Below are 20,311 nucleotides of genomic sequence, written 5' to 3' on the forward strand. Positions count from 1 at the left end.
AGAGGCCACAACAGTGAGAGGACCGCGTACCGCAAAAAAAAAAAAAAAAAAAAAAAGGGAATATTTGTCTCTGCACCAAAGACAGAAGTACATACTGCCTAATTTTGTGTACCAAATTAGTAGTCCTCAGTGCACTGGATTAAATAATCATTGGGCCAGATTTCATGGGGTGAATGAACTACTGTCTGCACAACAGATAATGCATTTCCAATCCTAACTTTGTTCCTGACCATTATGATGCTATTTAATGCCCTGGAGATACAGTTTACTAAGTGATACACTAGTAGACTGAACAAGTTAATGTACCTCTCAAAATGTCTACCTTATGCCCAGGGAGCAACTCATTCCCTACATTTTCACATTCAGTATGTTATAGAAATGTCAGTATGGCCATCACTATCAACATTTCACTCTTACAGCTTCTCTTCAGCCTTGTTGTACTATTAAGATATGACTTCTTCAGCCAAAAAGAGGACTCATTTGTGGAAATAAGGTATATCTATCCCTATGGGTTGGTGTGAATTGAGCTAGATTTCTAATGTTTAACAAGGTGCATATTTAAATATCTAAACTATTCTTGAATTTAGTACCATGAAAGAGTACTTAATGATATTATCAGTAATGGTCATTGGACCAAAACACGCATCTTTAATAGTGCATTTTCACGGGGAGTATTTTTTTTTTTTTTTTTTTTTTTTTTTTTTGCGATACGCGGGCCTCTCACTGCTGTGGCCTCTCCCGTTGCGGAGCAAAGGCTCTGGTCGCGCAGGCTCAGCGGCCATGGCTCACGGGCCCAGCCGCTCCGCGGCGTGTGGGATCCTCCCGGACCGGGCCACGAACCCGTGTCCCCTGCATCGGCAGGCGGACTCTCAACCACTGTGCCACCAGGGAAGCCCCTCATGGGGCGTAATTTTAAATGAATTTGTTCTCCACATTCATTCAAATATCCATGCAATTCTGGTCCAGTATTCTGTGCAGCTCTTGCATTTTCAAGATTCATTTTCTAATCAGTGAAATCATTTACCTCTCTCAGATGCTAGGCCAGGAGTAATGGAGCTGAGAGAGTCGTTAACTATGACACACTGTCGTTTTGCTCATCTTTCTGGGAAAGGCAGGAAAAAGAACACCTTAGCAGCACTTTTCTTCACCCAAAGTGGTAACCGACACTAATCAACATTCAGTTGTGCCCCCAAATTCAGCAACTCAATTGTCTACAGTGTCACAGTGCTGCCTGTCACATGGGCTCTTAATCATGAAGTCTTCTTAAAAGAATGGCCAGTAGCTTTGGTGTATCCCAGGTGTGATCTGGTGCACTGTTCAGGACCATTTCATTTCTTCAGAAGAAATGATAATGATGGGCAAAGTGGTGGTGTCTCTCTTTAAAATTCCCATTATGTAGTGTGACTCAGAGCCTTACAAAATGCCAGACAGTATACTCTGCTTTTACAACGATAAAATCAGTGTGTTTGAAAAGATTTGCATTTTCATCAAGGAAAGGAACATGGCAGACTTAGGTTTCTAGCAATTTATCGTAAGCAGCAGTGTTGGCAGAAATGATTTAAGGAATTGAAAAATCACTGACCCTCCAGAATGCCTTAGGAGAGCAGTATTAGAAAACCAGATGAGGTGGTAATCTCATTAATTTATATTTGTCTAGCATTTGGGGGAATGCAGTATGGAAGCCAGATTTGTATGCATCTTTCTTTTGAGTCATTTGCACATTGGTGAAATGTATAAATTGGGCAGGGCAGGACCATGAAATTGACAGTGTCTGTCTAACTCTATCTGAGGTAAGTTCAGTCTTGTCACATCTTTCCCGTTAAACCTGACTGTTCCCAAATGTCTTTCACCGGTTTTTAGTGGTAACCAAGGAAACACAGTAAATGGGACCCATCTCTCTAGGGACTGGCTCACTAGAAATTCTACTTCTGTTTGAATGTCTCTCTTTTCATCATTTCTTATGGTTAGATTAAAAGTTTACTTTTGATTTTCACCTTGTGGAGGGCTTAAAGATTGTTTTAGTATACTTTTGATTTTGCCGAAGTATTCTTTCCTCAGTTTTCTCATTTTCTGACACCTTGGAAAGTTCAAGCAACTGTTCACTATTCATCCTAATAGAAGGGAATAGAGATATAAATAATAGAAAACTACAAATAACCCACAGATTATTACAGTTTGGTTTTGAATGAAAAATTACAGCATTTTCATTTAAAATGTTTTAAATAAGAGGTCTGGACGTCCACCACATACTTGCAGTATCTTTTTTCCTCCATTCTAGGTTAGGTCTCCCTTTTTGGATTTTGATGGCACTGTATACTCTCCATTCATAATTCTTACTTCTTTTGTGTTTTTAATCTATTGATTACTGTCTGCCTCTCCCTCATGAGGGCAGGAACAGAGTCTGTTTCTGCTCATTGTTGTGTCCCCTGGGGTCTGGAGCAGTGCCTGGTACTCAGTGAACTATCAACCTTTTTATGAATGAATGGAATGGATACTGTATAGTCATCATGTTTCATAACAATCTTGTTACAAAATAACAAGGTAACACGTACTTCTTGTGAAACAGTGGGAAAAAAGTAATATGTCTTCCTCTGATTAGAAAATGATTGAAGACATTTTGGAAAATGTAAAAGAAAAACATGCAGGGAAGTAGAAATTACCCATAGTCTTACTATCCAGAGATAATTGCTGCTAACATTTTGGTATGTATGCTTGTAGTAACTTTTCTTTGACTGTATTCACCTATATATAAACATATTTCCTTTGCCCCACCTATATGAAAATTACTGTTGGTAAACTGCCTTTCACTCTAATGGTATATTTTCTTTCCCCATATTTAATTATTATTCTATCATATCATTTTATTGGTTGTAAAAAGTTTCTTTAAATGGATTTGCTGTTTTATATTTTATGAATCTCTCCATAGTGGAATGTGTGCCCCAGAGAGGGAATATTTGTGGAGCAAAAATTTAGTTTCTATTTCTATTTGTTTTTATATAAAAATAAGAAAGAAATTAGGCTTTCTTATTATGTAATATACAAGCTGATATAGACGCATCTATTCATTTCATATATGAGATGATTATGGGTTCTTTTTGGTCAAAGGGAATTCAGGAGGCTTGATGGTGACTCACGTATTTCAGTCTTTTGTGTATTTCAGTTGATTTGTGCCCTGTTTAGTGGATTTATGGTATATGTTAACTATATTATATATTAATTGATCTATTGGTCTCCAAATGGATCAAATGGGTTAAAAGGAATTCTGCCAAGAAACTGAGGATTAAGAGAGTACTCAGAATGCAAGTACAAGCAAACCATCAGAAAATGGCAGAGCTGACTCTTCTATTCCTTGTGTGAATTCTTCCTTAGTCTCATTGTCGGGTATGAGCAATGATACCTAGTCATATCTGACAGTAGAATACTTACTTGTATTTATTCACCCACACGCATGCACACAATCTGTATCTTCAATATAAAGTTGATGTTTTAACACTATGCGAGAAAGTAATTGCTTTTCAAAACAAACTTGTGTAACGGAGAGTGCATTTTGGAAATAGATGTTTGGGAATGTTTTCTTCCTTTTGAGATTTTTGTCATTGAAAACCAGTGTTACATATAAGTATCACTCACTCACACACACACACACGCATGCACATTTTGGGAACAGAAGTTTCTAATACCTTTAAATTTTGTCAAAAAAGAATTTTGGTGGGAGTTGAGACAGTTTGTCGAAGATATAAAAATTTGGCACATTCTGATTAGTTTGTAAGAATAATGGATTAGTGTTAAGGAGGGTGGAAATTAACTGCCCTACCTGCCCCCAAACCCATTGTGTGTAATTGGTTACTGGGAGCAAAAAGCAAGTATCATGATTTGGTTAGCATGGGCAAAGACGCATTTCTTTCATTTGTAAGTACATATTTTTGTGATATGTCTTCTTTAGTCATGGCAGCTATTAAGCTGAACTTAGAATTAGAACTTAAAATTGCTACATTAGAGGATGTTAAACTAAGATTTAAGAAGATGAAGCATATTCAATCACATCATTTTTCTTAGAACTGTTACAGCGTAATATTTTTGGGAGAGAAACAGGATTTTGGTACCATTAAGAAAAGACATAAAATTACTTTAAGATGTTGTTTTTATAATGTTTATCTCTTTTGAAAAAATAACTTCTATTTTTGGGAAAGTCATGATGTGTTTGACATTTTTCAGTTGTATATTTATATTATTTATAAATAAGATACATATAATATGTTTAAGATGCTATATATTTGATGAGTCTGTGAGAAATATTTAGGTTCACTTCCATACGCAAAATGGAAATTAGGGTAGGAAATAAATGGGATAAAGACTGCCAAAGAAATGACAATTTATAACTATATACAGGAACTAGTCACATCAGTTCTGCTAAGAAAATGTCCAGCTAAGCAACTTTGAGCCTTCACAACTTATAGCAGAACACATATCTGTTTGGGCATTGAGACCGAAGCCCGATACACCTTGGATCTTATCATCTTAAGACTTAGTCAACTCAAAGATCTTTTTTTTTTTTTGACATCTTTATTGGAGTATAATTGCTTTACAATGTTGTGGTAGTTTCTGCTGTATAACAAAGTGAATCAGCTCTATGCATACATATATGCCCATATCCCCTCCCTCTTGCATCTCCCTCCCACCCTCCCTATCCCACCCCTCTAGGTGGTCACAAAGCACTGAGCTGATCTCCCTGTGCGATGCGGCTGCTTCCCACTAGCTATCTATTTTACATTTGGTACTGTATATATGTCCATGCCACTCTCTCACTTCGTCCCAGCCTACCCTTGCCCCTCCCCGTATCCTCAAGTCCATTCTCTAGTAGGTCTGTGTCTTTATTCCTGTCCTGCCCCTAGGTTCGTCAGAACCATTTTTTTTATAAGTGATACTATAATATAAAATTCCTAACCAAGTGCTTTTTTTTTTACATTGTTATTGGAGTATAATTGCTTTACAATGGTGTGTTAGTTTCTGCTTTATAACAAAGTGAATCAGTTATACATATACATATGTTCCCATATCTCTTCCCTCTTGCGTCTCCCTCCCTCCCACCCTCCCTATCCCACCCCTCTAGGTGGTCACAAAGCACCAAGCTGATCTCCCTGTGCTATGCGGCTGCTTCCCACTAGCTGTCTATTTTACATTTGGTAGTGTATATATGTCCATGCCTCTCTCTCGCTTTGTCACAGCTTACCCTTCCCCCTCCCCATATCCTCAAGTCCATTCTCTAGTAGGTCTGTGTCTTTATTCCTGTCTTATCCCTAGGTTCTTCATGACATTTTTTTCCTTAAATTCCATATATATGTGTTAGCATACAGTATTTGTCTTTCTCTTTCTGACTTACTTCACTCTGTATGACAGACCCTAGGTCCATCCACCTCACTACAAATAGCTCCATTTTGTTTCTCTTTATGGCTCAGTAATATTCCATTGTATATACGTGCCACATCTTTATCCATTCATCTGATGATGGACACTTAGGTTGTTTTGATGTCCTGGCTATTGTAAATAGAGCTGCAATGAACATTTTGGTACATGACTCTCTTTGAATTATGGTTTTCTCAGGGTATATGCCCAGTAGTGGGATTGCTGGGTCATATGGTAGTTCTATTTGTAGTTTTTTAAGGAACCTCCATACTGTTCTCCATAGTGGCTGTACCAATTCACATTCCCACGAGCAGTGCAAGAGTGTTCCCTTTTCTCCACACCCTCTCCAGCATTTGTTGTTTGTAGATTTTCTGATGCTGCACAAGGATTTTTTTCACAGTATTTACACCACAGGCTTCTTTTAAAATTCCTCTGTCTAGAAAGACACACTTTCTCTTGGAGTTTTGCGTGTCTATGATGCCAATGTGTAGTTCCATGAGTGAGGTCCTTCACAGAGGAAGGCAAGGAGAGAAAAAAGAAAACTATGTAGGAATTCTCCTATACTCTTCCACTTGCAAGCACCCCCTTTCCTGGTCCTCTGGTCAGGAATATAGGGTTTCTCCCAGAGGTCTTGCTGCCTGGATACACTGCATAATTTTGTATTTGGTGTCAAAGCTGGGGGAGGTAAGAGGAAAAAATATGTGGGAAATCACTGTCATATGGATTGCTTTTTCAAATTTTGACTTCTCTCCCAAATTTCCTTGCTGTTGTTTACTTTGCAGAGTCCTCAGGAAGTTGCCTTTTGTATCCAGAGTATTTAGTTATAATCACTGTGTTACAAGTATTTAGTTATAATCATTGGGAGAGGGAGACTACAGTGGGCTTACTTCAACTTGGCTGGCACTGCAAGTCCTGATTTGAGTTTTGAAAAGATCAGTCTACAGAGCAAGGTAAGAGGGGATGCAGTGAGGTTAGTGTATAGATCACTGTAATAGTTTAGTTAACAGATGGAGATAGTGTGGATTAGGAAGGTAGCAGCTGAAATGTTGAGAAGGGTATGGTTTCAAGAGACGTGTTAGAGGCAAAATTAATTGGATTCAGTAATAATTTGGAAGCAGGGAATGAAGGGGAAATGCAAAAGATGATTCCTGTAATTCTGGTTTTAGAAAATAGATGGTGGTAGCATTTGTTGAGGTAGGAGATGCCTGAAGAGGACCATGTTTGAGTGTGTGTTTGTGTGCAGAAGGAAGGGCACAGGAGGTTGTGAGTTTGAGTTTGGACATTTAGAGTTTGAGGTGCATTTGAGACAACTAAGTGAAATGTCAAGTAAGCAGATGTGTGTATATATAGTTATGGAACCTGCTAGAGATATAAATTTATGAATTAGCTGCATAAAGATGATAATCAAAGTCATGGTTATGATTTTACGTAGAGAGTACTGGGAAGAAAAGAGGGCCCCGAATTATGTCTTGAAAAACTCAGACATTGAATGGCTCGGTAGAGGATAAACTATGAAAATGAGACTTAGAAGGAATGAACGGAAATGTAAGATGAAAACAGGAGAAAGGAGTGTGTTGTGGAAGCCGAGGACGAAGAGTGTTTAAAAGACTGATTGGATCACAGTGTCAAATGTTCTTGAGATTCAAAGAAGATGAAGTCTGAAAAATGTCCTTTTTGGGTTTAGCAATGTGGATGTCATTGGTGACTTTAATATGAGTCACCATATAGTGGAGTGGAGATGTGGTAACCAGGTTAGAATGAATTGGAGAATAACTAGGAGGTGAAGAGATGGAGATCATAAGTATAGACAACTCTTGGGAGAACTTTTGCTAAGAAGCAGAAGATGGAGATAGGTCACTATTTACTTGGAGAATATGGCATAGAAGGAAATATTTTTTTAAATGGGAGAAACTTGAGCATGTTTAAAAACTTATGGAGGGACTTCCCTGGTGGTCCAGTTGTTAAGAATCTGCCTTCCAATGCAGGGGACGCAGGTTCGATCCCTGGTCAGGGAACTAAGATCCCACATGCCACGGGCGGGGTAACTAAGCCCATGTAGTGCAACTACTGAGCCCACATGCAACTAAGATCCGACGCAGCCAAATAAATAAATAAGTAAATATTTTAAAAAAACTTATGGATATGGTCTATTTGAGGAAGGAGGCTGAATATATAAGAGAAAGAAGAAATAATGAAAAAGTTAAGTTTCTACGGAGGGCCGGAGGAAAATGGGATCCAAAGCATCAAGGAATTGGCCTTGAATGAGAGGCAGGCCAACTGTACTGTAAAGGGTCAGGTTGGGGAAAGCTCTCAGGATGGACCCAGATGTATGTAGGCTTCTGCGTTTGGTAGCAGAAAGTTGAGGGAGTTCCTGGCTAGTGGCCTCTATTTTGTCTATAAAATAGTAGGTGGTATCATGTTGTGAGAGTTAAGGAGGTGATGAATGTTGGATTAGGGGACACTGTTAAGTTGGAGGAAGCAGGTGCTATACAGAGTAGGAGAATGAGCTGTCCAAGGAAGCATAGTGAGCCATGGCTCCTTGAACTCCAGGCTTCAGACACAGCGAACTTCTTTTAATGACAGCAACCTACCTGTACTCCTTCTCCTTTGAACTTTCATGTATGTTGTTACCTTTGCCTGGAACACACCTCCAGCGAGGCAGGAGGCGTGTTCCTCTGATGATCTTACTCATCCTTCGGGTCTCAATTTAGGTGCACTTCGTCTGAGAAGCCTCCTCTCCAGTGAGGTAGAAGAAGTGAGCTGCCCTGGGTATGTGCTTCCACGGCCACCCTCATTTTGTTTACCACACAGTCCACGTTGTTGTAGTTGATTGTCTGACTGGCCATCTCTCCTTCTGCAAGGTCAGCTCCCTGAGGATCAGGGACCATATGGTTAGGGATGATGGTAACATGCTTAGCCCTAACCTATAGCACAGGGCTTGCCACATAATAGGCACTTAAGATATAGTTGCTGAATGATGGGAGTGAACTCACTGTGACAAGAAGACTGGTCACGTGGCTAGGAGGGTGGAACTCTTAACAGTGGTCTGGATGAAAGGTGCAGTCTGTAAGAAGTGCTGTTTCACTAAGTCAGATACTGGCCACTTTGCAGCTGAGGAATGAAGGAAAACATCAGACAGTTGTAAGACTAAGACTAATTTTTCTCTACTGGCAGGAAGTGCTGGGGAACACTGACCCATGCTTTCCCAGCTGCCCTAATAACCTGATAGTGCTTAACGGGGGATACTGTGGGTGCTAGGGATGGGGGCGCTGGCTGAAAGGACCACCACCGTTCTGTATGATGCTCTTATTTGCACGGGACCAAACGGGGTTGTGAGTCTTGGTGGCTGATTTCCACTCTGTTATGTAATGTTGCTCATTATTTCAGCAACCTGAGAATAACAGCTGGACTGTGTGGGATGAAAGCAACTTTTCACTGCAGGCAAACCGATCATGGCAGTTCTCTTGGCGAAAGATCACTTGTTAGTTTGCAAAAATACACCCCCCTTTTTTGTCCTCGTTCTTACAAAATGCCAAATCACAAGATGTGCATGCGTGTCTATAAGATGAGGCAAGGACAAATGTAAGCCAGAGGAAATGCTTTACAGCTAGGCTGCCTCCTTCTCCCTCAATGGCTGATGAACTACAGATGCCATTTAGGCACGGATTTACAGTTACTTTTGTGTATGCCCTGAAAACTCACTTATCTTTGGGGGATCCCAGTTCACAGAGAAAATGAGTTAGTACTGAGAAGTTCAGTTACTCCCCTAAAATATCAATAGCTTAGTGGTAAGGAAGCCAAAACAACAGGCCCTTTTCTATATTGGACATATTCTTAAGACATCTATAAAGGCTTGCTACAAACAGCAAGAAAGTCATAGCTATAAATGTTACTCAGTGGGAAGGGTTGGGAATAGATATCGCTCTTCCCAGTCTCCAGTTTGAAACTGATTGGTGCTCCATCACCTCTCAGCATGAGGTTCTCTGCCTGGATTTTCCTTTCCCTTTGTTTTAATTATGACTCTTATTTTTCACGGCAGTGGGACCATTTTCCAGGTCTTTGTTACAGGATTTCTATTTTGTCTTGTTTTGGGAGTGACTGTCTTCCTTAGAAGACCTAGCTTTGTGTTTCCTGAAGAGCATGTGCTACACCAGGGACTTTAGTGTTTCCTGGTCTGCTTTCACCCTCCTCAGTAGCACAGTAATGCAATCAGCTGAAGAATTCCCTAGGCGAGCAGCATTTTTAGGGTCTCTATTTTAGTCTAAGCTGTTTAATAAGTGTGTTTTGGGGAACATGGAATTGATTATTGAAATCTTTACTTTGAAGGTATCTACCTCCAGCAGTAGCTCCTCAGTGAATTTAGAGTGTGGTGAGGACTTGTGTCTGGGATCACCTTGTCACAAGAGGGCAAAGTATCTGAAAAAGAACTTGGCTTTGGAGAAGCCCTGACTTTGAGGACACATGGATCCTTGGGTCTTTCTCCATGGCTAAAAGAAATTGATTTGTAATAAGAAAGGACACTGTTTCCATTAATTCTTTCATATTTGAAAACAGAAAACAGGGAGAGCTGTGGTGAGTTGTACATATATCTGATATGCAGTTACACAGTACTCTAAACATTTGAAAGAAATTCTTGATCCTAAAGAGCAGTTCTGTATAACAAGTTCTCATTTATAACCTATACATAAAGAGGAGGTGGTATGTCATAGTGGTTGAGAGGGGGGACTTTGGGGTTAGAGGGTCTAGGTTCTAGGTATTTGGACTTGGGTAAGTCACCTGGCCCTCTTAACTCTCTGTTTCCTCATCTGTAAAATGTAGAAAATAATAGTACTCACTACATAGGGTTGTTATAAGGATTAAATGAGATCATGCAGTTAAAGTTTGGCATACTGCCTGACAATAAGTGCTCAATAATTGTCTGTGTCATTTAACAGAACTTTTTGCTATTTTTTCCCCCAATTACCTTCCAAGGAAAGTAGATCCAGTTATATAAAGAGCTTTTTGTTCTGCTGCACCTCGGTAGTTTTTGGGTAAGCCAGTTTGGGATTAGAGATGGGGAGAACTGAATTCCTTTGCCTACCCCTTCCCTCTCACTATCTTCCTTTTTTATTTTATTGGTCTTTATAGCATTTATCACTACCTATTGAATTGTGGGTTGAATTGTATCCCCTGGAAGGATATATTGAAATCTGTGTTAGTTTGCTAGGGCTACCGTAACAGATGCCTCAGACTGGGTGGCTTAAACAACAGAAATTTATTTCTTCACAGTTCTGGAGGCTAGAAGTCAAAGATCAAGGTGTTAGCAGGGTTGGTTTCTTTTGATGACTCTCTCCTTGGCTTGTAGGTGGCCATAGCCTCCCTCTTTCTTCACATGGTCTTCCCTCTGCATGTGTCTGGGTCCTCATCTCCTCTTCCTATGAGGACAACAGTCCTACTGGATCAGGGTCCACCCCAGGGACCTCATTTAACCTTAATTACCTCTTTAAAGGTCCTATATCCAAATATAGTCACATTTTGAGGTACTGGGGGTTAGGACTTCAACATATGAATTTTGGGGGAGGCACAATTCACCCCATAACAAAGTCCTCACCTCTGGTACCTATGAATATGACCTTATTTGGAAATAAGACCTTTGCAGTCAAATTAAGATGAGTTGTACTGGATTGGGAGAGGCCCTAAATCCAATGACTGGTGTCCTTATTAAGAGAGAGTGATACAGAGACACAGAGGAGACATACAGGGAAAGCAGGCCTTGTGAAGATGGAGTGCCACAATGCAAAGAATGCCGAGGATTGCTGGCCACTACCGAAAGATAGAAGAAGCAAGGAAGGATTCTTCCTTAGAGCCTTTAGAGGAAGCACGGCCTTGCTGACATCTTAATTTCAGACGTCTAGCCTCCAGAACAGTGAGAGAATAAATTTCTGTTGTTTTAAGCTACCCAGTTTGTGCCAGTTTGTTCCAGCAGCCCTGGACAACTAATACATCATCTGACATTATCTATTTGTTCATTGTCTTCTGTATCCTCCACTAGAATGTAAGTTCCATGAGGGCAGGGACTTACCTGTCTGAGTCACTGTTGTTTTGCCAGCATAATGGATACTTACTTACTTACTGAATGAATGAATGAGTGCAATTTTGAAGGGTAGGGATGAGGAGCAGAGATGGGAGAAGGAAAAAGGGGAGGAAGGCATTGAAAAGGCATATGATAACAAGTTTCAAATATCCTAATATATTACTGAGTGGACTTCTGGTGGAGCTGGTAAAGGGGTTGAATCCTGTCCCGTTTGATGTGGCAAGAAATAGAGACAAAATATGGAAACTGGGCCAGAAGAGCACTGAGAGCTTAAACTCCTAATGAATAGAAATTGAGGGGATTGCACTGGCCTTTCATGGGTCATGGAAATAGCAGGGCCCAAGCTAATTACACCCAGATGCCCAAGGAGCAAGGGGGCCAAATGACATCTGGTTTATAGTTCAGATATGTAGTTTCCTAGATTCATCCTCCATGTCCCCTGCATTTCCCCATGGCATTTATCTTTTTATCAATTTCTTCTGAGTTTGGGGAAAATTTATCAAACTCATTCTAATTCTCTAGTTTAGTTTTCTGCAATAGGCTGTCTAGCTCCAGTATATTTTTTATCTGAAACCAGTCTTTCCTGGTTCTGTTTTTAGAAATAAAATGTCATTTCAAATTTTATTCTAAATCCAAATGACAGATTTTTATATTGTTCTCCTTTACTTTTAAAAAGAAGTCCCTTAAAACTTTTTTGTTCTGAATCCTTAGAGGGTCTTTATAAGTTGAACTTCTGGCTCGCTCTCTCTCTCCATTCAGTAAGTTTTTTCTGTTTGTTCTTCCTGATATTTATGCTTAACCATTCCTGGGATTGACATGTCAGAGACTGTGTGGGTCCCGGTTTAAATAGTTTAATCCAAGATACAAGGAAAAGATTGTATTTTGTATTGTTTTACTTTGATAAATAGTGGTTTCACTTGACTGAAAGGAATAGAAAGAGTGTTTTATAAAGGAGACAGACACGGGGCAGGGAAGTGAACTGCTGGGCTAAGTGTTTTCTCCTTCATGTTTGTTGTAACAAATGGTGCGTCCTGCCCCACTTCTTCCAAAACCACGCTTGTCCTTGTTAACAGTCTTCGAGGGCAGTGCCTTTGCTTTTCTTAGCCCCTTTGTTTCACCAAGTTGAGCCTAGCTGGCAGTGATGTCCACTGGTCTCCCTCTGCCCCATAAATAAGTACTTGTATACTTCTAGAAATGTTTGCGTTTTTTTCTTTCCCATTTGGCCCACTGCCTACCTGTTCCTATTTAGAGCTTCTGTGAAATTCTATCCATTATTCCCCATGGGTTAGCCCACTGGTAAATCCTTTACTTAATCCAGTCCCATCTACACAATATGCTACCCTTCCATGTCTCCTAGGGTTGCTATAGATTTTCCCATTTTATATATTTCTTTGCTTATTATCATGGGAATTTGGGGGAGAAGGAAGTTAATTGCATGGGGTCGAGTCAAAATTGGGAAAATGATATGGCAACTGGAGATTTTACAGAGAAGATGGGTCTTAGAGGGTGGAAGGGGCACACGTGATTTTGGGTTAGAAAGTTCTGGATTTTAACCCCTGCTTGGCTTCTTCCTGGCTATGTAACCTTGGCTATTTGATCTCTCAGTGTCCATCTCTCTTTCTTACATTTCCGTGATCTTCAGGAATGGGAAGCATTTGTATGGTGAAAAGGAGGAGGGAGTGCTTAGGATGTTGAAACGAAGAACAAAGGCACAGACATTGGAATGAGGGCAATCCGTAGGGATGAAAGCGAACTGGGGTATTGTAAATGTTGTGGTTGCCTATCCTACAGTCATTCCCTCTTCTTCCTGGCTGGAAGAGTCCAGTTTTTTTCTACCCTCCCTTATACAGCCATGGTGGTCCCTCTCCTCCTGCCAAGTTTGGTCATGGACACATGATACAGTAGCCAAGGGGTCATGAGGGGACATTGTGGGGACTTCTGAGAAAGCTCTTCTTCGTCGTCGTCTTCTTCTTTTTTAAATATTTATTTATTTATTTATTTATTGGTTGTGCTGGATCTTAGTTGTGGCAGGCAGGCTCCTTATTGTAGCACATGGGCTCCTTAGTTGCAGCTCCAGGGCTCCTTAGTTGTGGCTCACTGGCTCCTTAGTTGCGGCATGTGAACTTCCAGTTGTGGCATGTATGTGGGATCTAGTTCCCCAACCAGGGATCGAACCCAGGCCTCCTGCATTGGGAGCCTGGAGTCCTATCCACTACACCACCAGGGGAGTCCCTGGAAAAGCTCTTCTTATTGTTGAAAAGAGAACAAGAGGCAGAAATGCCTTCTCTTCTTGCATTGGACATTGTTGCATGTGATGCCTTGAGCACAGGAGTGTGATCCTGAGGATGGCTCCCTGCTGAGGATGGGCTGATGGGCCTGGGATGTTAGAGAGGAGAGGAAGAAACCGGGGTACTTGATGGTGTTGTGAAGACACTGAATTAGTCAATCCTATGATTTCTGTCACTTCAGACTTGTTTAATTAATAGAGCCAATGGAACTGTGTGAATTTCCTTTTTTAAAAATTTACAACCCAGGGACTTCCATGGTGGTCCAGTGGCTAAGGCTCTGCACTCCCAATGCAGGGGGCCCGGGTTCGATCCCTGGTCAGGGAACTAGATCCCACATGCCGCGACTAAGAGTTTGCATGTCGCAACTAAAGATCCTGCGTGCCGCAACTAAAGATTCTGCATGCCACAACTAAAAGATCCTACATGCCACAACGAAGATCCTGCACGCAGCAACAAAGATCCCATGTGCCGCAACGAAGACCTAGTGCAGCCGAAAAAAAATTGCAACCCAAAGCATACAAAATAATGCAAGAGAGACAAGTGTATATTTGGCTAGATTGGGAAATAAACGTGGTTCGGTTAGAAGGAGGAATGCCGTTAAGAGCTTTGAAAACCAAATAGAAGAGTTGAAGTTTGGTGTGGTAGATCACAGGGAGCTACAGAAAACTTTTGAACAAACAGATCTTGATGAATGTACCATTTTAGAGAAGAATCATTTGAGACTATGATGGCTGAAATAAGGAATGGAAGAGTCTGAATTTAAGAAGAGCAGCTAAAAAATTTGGCAGTGGTCCAAGTATGAAATAATAGGCACTGGACCAGAGTCTTGTATTAGGGGAAATCACTGTGTACTTTTGGTGTCATTTTTCCTTTTTTTCTCGTGTCCTGTAACGCTTGGTGGAGAAGAACTTCCTGTTAGTGAAGCAGGACATATCGTTTGGGCAGTCTTCCACATGAAAGATGCTATCAAAGAGTAGGTTGCTGGCTTATCAAGAAGAGAGACGAATGCCCAGGAAGTGGGAGATGGAGGATCAAAGAATGAGATACCAACAGCACCATCCCTGTCTGCACTCTCCCTACCTCTTCTATGGGCTACAACTTACTGCAATGGCAAAACCAAAGGGGCAGGAGAAATTGCTGCTCCCCGATGACAGTTGGGGGCATCCAGCAGTATGTGGCGTCTGCTTCTTAGCTTGAGAAGCCTCTCAGGTGGGAAAATCTATACTGCTATAGACTTTGGACACCTCCACGTGTACTTACCTGTGTGATATTCCTTTATGAAGAAAACTTCTTTCTATTTAATTCTTAGCTCAATATGAAAACCTGTAAAATAGAGTCATATATTCAGGTCTTGGGTAAAGCTAATCTGATATTTGAACATTTGGATTTAAGATAAATTAAAATAGTGTTTCCACTATAAAAATATTCACCAACAGCTTAATTTAAATAGTAACATTTTCTGGTGTAAAATATAATTAACTTTTCAGTTGACTTTACTAGCAACATGTCTATTTTGTAAAGTAAACTCCAACTGCAAAGGAAGTTATTTTCATGCTTGGGAAAGACGCATTGTTCTAAATAATGATTACGGTGGAGAAATTAGAAGACACACACGGCTTTTACCCAGCAGGGAGTGTATTTTGAGACTCAGTAAATTTAAGTGAATCTGATTTTTAAAAAATAGCACAGTTTCTTCTTTATACATAATTGTATCAGTTAGGGATTGCATTTGGCAGAAAAATCCCAGAGAGGCTGACAAACAGTGTTTTAAAAAATTACTGGGATTATTTGTCTAATGCTTCAAAAGTCTGGGAGAAAGCAGCTTGAGGACACCACCAAAGAATAAAATTCTTCTTCTCTCCCTGCTGTAGCATCATAACCAATGGCTGTTTCACTCTGAGCACTGAGGGAGATCCAGACGAGAGGAAGAAGGAAGAGGGAAAGGAGCACCAGTTGACTTTTACTTGTGTTTGATTGGACAGAACTGAGTCACATGGTCACCCCTAGATGTGAGGGAGTCTGAGAAGGTGAACTTTCAGCAGTCCTGACTTTATAGTAAAAGGAGACAAGAAAGGGTTGGAATGATGTTGAGCTGGACAATTTACAGTATAAGCTTCAATAATGTTAGTTACTTTGAGGGAAGAAGGAACATCAAATAAAGACAACTCGCATTTCACATGGCAGACTATTTGGCTAGGTCTTAACACAGCATACTTAAAATACACTTATATGGTATATTAATCTGGAATTGGTCAATAAAACAGAGCCATTCTAGATAATTTGGGAATAAAGTGGTTTAGTATAGGAATAAGAGCTTAGGCGAATACTGATGTGAGAACAAAGCTCAGAAAAGCTGCAGCCTCCAGGAAGCCAAGGAAGCAGACCTTGGAGACCTCACCCAGAAGCGGCAAGTGAGTTGTTCTCAAAAGCTTTTTGGGTAATGGATGCGATCCTCAAAGTCTCTGTCCCAGCTGTTGTGTCGAGCACAATGGCAGGCACATACATAGTTGGGGCTCAAAGACAGCTTGTTGCTTCCTTGTTTGATATATATTGAATTAATAAGAATAGTTTGGTTGTTGAAACCCACATACCAGTGTTGAAATTCACATTTGAGTCCAGACATGTCCAGTATGTGGATGAGGGTATAGTCAGGAAAACAGAAACCACTTCAAGTATTTCAAGTAGAGGAAAATCAACACAGGGAATTGATTACACAGGGGGTGGAAGAGCTGAGAAGCCAAATAGAGGATTGTGAGGCAACACAAAAATTAACAACATGAGGAAGCTGCTCTCACCCCTTGGCTTAAGGGCAGCAGGAATCAGGAGTGTTATCAGAGCACAGAAACTGAGGTCCCCTGGTAGGAGCTAGGGGATACGGGCTTTCCACTGGAGCTGGAGCCATAAAGACACAGTTGCTGCCTTGCAGCAAAGAGAGAGTTAGGGAGAAGATCACTGGCTTCTCCCTTTTTCCTACCCTCCAGCCTTCTGACTGTGCCTCCCATTGGCTGAAACAAGCCAGAAGCCAGTTGACTGCAGATATCGGCCTGCAGGGGTCAAGCTCTCTGTGATATGGAGCACAGCAGGGCAAGAACAAGATATGGATCTGAGGGTAAATAGAAAATGACCAGCACAGTGTGTGTGTGTGTACGCACGTGTGGTGCTTGAGGATGGAGAAAGATCTCAAAGGGGTCTCTGTGAACTGGCACCCTCCCTGGTGCGTCAGCATCCCTTTGTATTTTGCAGACTCCTAGGGACCTAAGCTTTGACCTACCAGAGCCGTGTCCTGACAGCTTTGTGGCTCTGCTGTCCAGCCCTGCTAAGTCCATCTATTTTCATTTTGCCCTTGTGACAGCCTAACACAGTCAGGCTTGGATATGATCAGTGCTTGGCAAGATTACAGTTGTGCTGAGCTTTGTGGTCCAGTTTGAGTTCCTTATAAATTAGAAGAAAAGCGGGATAATTTGTAGAGATGAGGAAGGATATTTAAGATTTAGAGGTGGTCACTATTTCAGTTTTTCTTTAAAAAAATGCCAGAGTTGGGCTTCCCTGGTGGCGCAGTGGTTGAGGGTCCGCCTGCCGATGCAGGGGACGCGGGTTCGTGCCCCGGTCCGGGAGGATCCCACATGCCGCGGAGCGGCTCGGCCCGTGAGCCATGGCCACTGAGCCTGTGCGTCCGGAGCCTGTGCTCCGCAACGGGAGAGGCCACAACAGTGAGAGGCCCGCATACAGCGCAAAAAAAAAAAAAAAAAAATGCCAGGGTTGATTTAAAAGTTTTAATATTGGTTAGGGAACAGGTCCTTAATTTGTTATTTATTGAAAGATTTATTATAAACTTTTATAATACTGTCCTAAGTTTATGTAGGAATTTAGAGGCTAGAACGCTGTACCTGGTAAAGTTGATATCTGTGGCCATGTAAAGAGCTTTATACTGTTTTTCATCATTTAACATCTGTAACTGACAGAGTGATTTTATTGATTGTCTTCATGCTAGATTATCTAAAGGCATCAATACCTAATTTTCCTGGTGAGAATTCTTAATGTTCAGCTTGTCTTTGGGACATGTAGGGAATGTGAAATGGGAATGTGAAATTGGAATGCTGAACATGGTGCTAAGTGAGATAAGTCAGACAAAAAAAAGATAAATACAGTATGATCTCACTTATATGTAGAATTTAGAAAAGCCAACCTCATAAAAACAGAGAGTAGAATGCTGGTTACCAGGGGCTGAGGGGGTGGGGAAATTGGGCACATGTTGTTTAAGGGTAAAAACTTGCAACTAGTTGATAAATAAGTCCTGGAGATCTAATGCACAGCATAGTGATTATAGACAACAATACTGTATTATAAACTTCAAAGTTGCTAAGAGACTAGATCTTAATCATTCTCACCACAAAAAGAAATGCTAATTATGTGATGTGAGAGATGTATGAGCTAATGCTCTGGTGGTAATCACATTGTAATGGGTAAATGTGTCAGGTCAACACGCTGTATACCTTAAACTTACACAATGTTATATGTCAATTGTATAAAAAAAAATGGCCTTTAGTGGATAATGTCAGTGCTGTATCCAGATCCAAAGAAGCCTTTTAAACGTTCAGCTACGAAAACAGCACCTGTGGCTTATTCTCTGTGGACTGCCCCCACTTTTGTCCCTCACATGCAGAGAGGTAGAGGTGCCTAGGAGTTTATATTCCCCTGGGGTGGCTCTTACCTGATGGGCGGTAGAGTTTCAAAGCTCCAGCTCCCTTGTCCCTCTGGTCAAGGCAACTCTGAGGAAGAACTTAAACTCCAGAAGCCCCTTGAGGTACCAGAGACTACCTCCTTGCATGGCTTTAGAATTCTGATTACTGTGTGACGAATTACCACAGAACTTAGCATCTTAAAACAACAAAAATGTTTTAACACACAGTTTCTGAGGGTCAGGGATCTGGGAGTGGCTTAGCTGGGTCGTTCTGGCTCAGGGTCTCTCATAAAGTTGGAGTTGACAGTCATCTGAAGCTGGGGAATCTGCTTCCCAGCTCACTCATATGGCTGTTGGCTGGAGACCTCAATTTCTTGCCATGTGGACCTTTACACAGGGCTGCTTGAATGTGTTCAAGACATGGCAGTTGCATTTTTCCAACACTACCGAGAGAGAGACAGAGACAGAGAGAGAGAGCGAGCGAGCCCAAGACAAAATCAGCAGTCTTCTATAACTTACTTTTGGAAATGACATACCATCATCTCTGTCATGTTCCATTGCAGAGGCCAGCCCTGGTACACTGTGGGAGAGGACTACACAAGGGTGTGAATACCAGGAGGTGGGAACCATTGGGGGCCATCTTGACAGCTGACTTACAGTTTCTCTTCCTTCCCTGTTCTCTGCTTCCTCCTCTCCTTGACTGGTTTCCCATGGCAGGCCTTCCTTGATAAATTAGTTGTACACTGATTCTTCAGATCTGCTTCTGGGGAGCCTGGCCTAAATTCATGCGATTTCTTTGTCTAAAACAGGGGTCAGTCTGTGGGCCAAATCCAGCCTGTGGCTTGTTTTTGTATGGCTTGCAAGCTAAGAATGGTTTTTATATTGTTGCATTATTGAAAAAATCAAAAGAAGAATAATTTTTTTATAATACATGAAAAATTTCATAATATTTGAAAATTATATGAAATTCAAAATTCAGTATCCATAAATAAGTTTTACTGGAACATGTTTTTGTGTATTGCCTATGACTGCTTTCACACTACAAAAGCAGAGTTAAATGGCTGCGACAGTTGCTGCATGGTCTGCAAGGCCTTAAATATTTATTCTCTGGCCCTTTAGAGAAAAAGTTTGTTGACCGGTGGTGTAAAGTGAACCAGCTTTGTGTGCTTTGTTATGTTCTGAGTATTTTCAAAGCTTTGGCACCACTGACCTACTTGACCATCAGTCTATAAGTTGTGTCCTTATATTTCACTCTTACTCTTCCCAGTGTCCTTTTATCACTCCAGGTAGGAATAAAAATGAATTATTTTGGATTTTCCAGCACCACTCTTCTGTAAGGCAAGGGAGGGGCTGTAACTTTCTGCAGTGGGGGTCTGGCAGAAGAAACAGAGCTCTTGCTTGGTCCCATAAGGTGTCCCAGTTGTCAAAACCCTGCACGACTATGGCTTGATTCTCACAAGAGGGAATTTTTAAAGTTATGTTAAGAATTGCAAATAACTTGGAGAGCAGCCCTTCAAATATCTTTGATGCTTTAATACCCAACCATTTCATGTCCCAAAATGTAGTTACAGAAACAGGTAGAATTTGATTATTGTTGATCTTGGGGGATTTTAGTGACGATAAGACGCAATTTTATAATAACGTTTTTCTTTCCATAACAGGATTATATAAGGGGACAAATTAGTGAACCGAAAAATGCTTTATAATTTAAATAAAGTGTTCATGCTCATTCATTCTCTCATCTTCACCTAGGCCTCTGACTCAGGCGAGGTAGATTCAACTCCTGTTTTACTGATGAGGAAATGGATAAAATGATAGATTCAAAGTTAGCTAATTACATAGTCGTGAAGCTAGAGCGAGAATTCA

Source organism: Mesoplodon mirus (assembly GCF_964341445.2).
Source record: "Mesoplodon mirus genome assembly, chromosome: X".
In the NCBI taxonomy this organism is placed as follows: Eukaryota; Metazoa; Chordata; class Mammalia; order Artiodactyla; family Ziphiidae; genus Mesoplodon; species Mesoplodon mirus.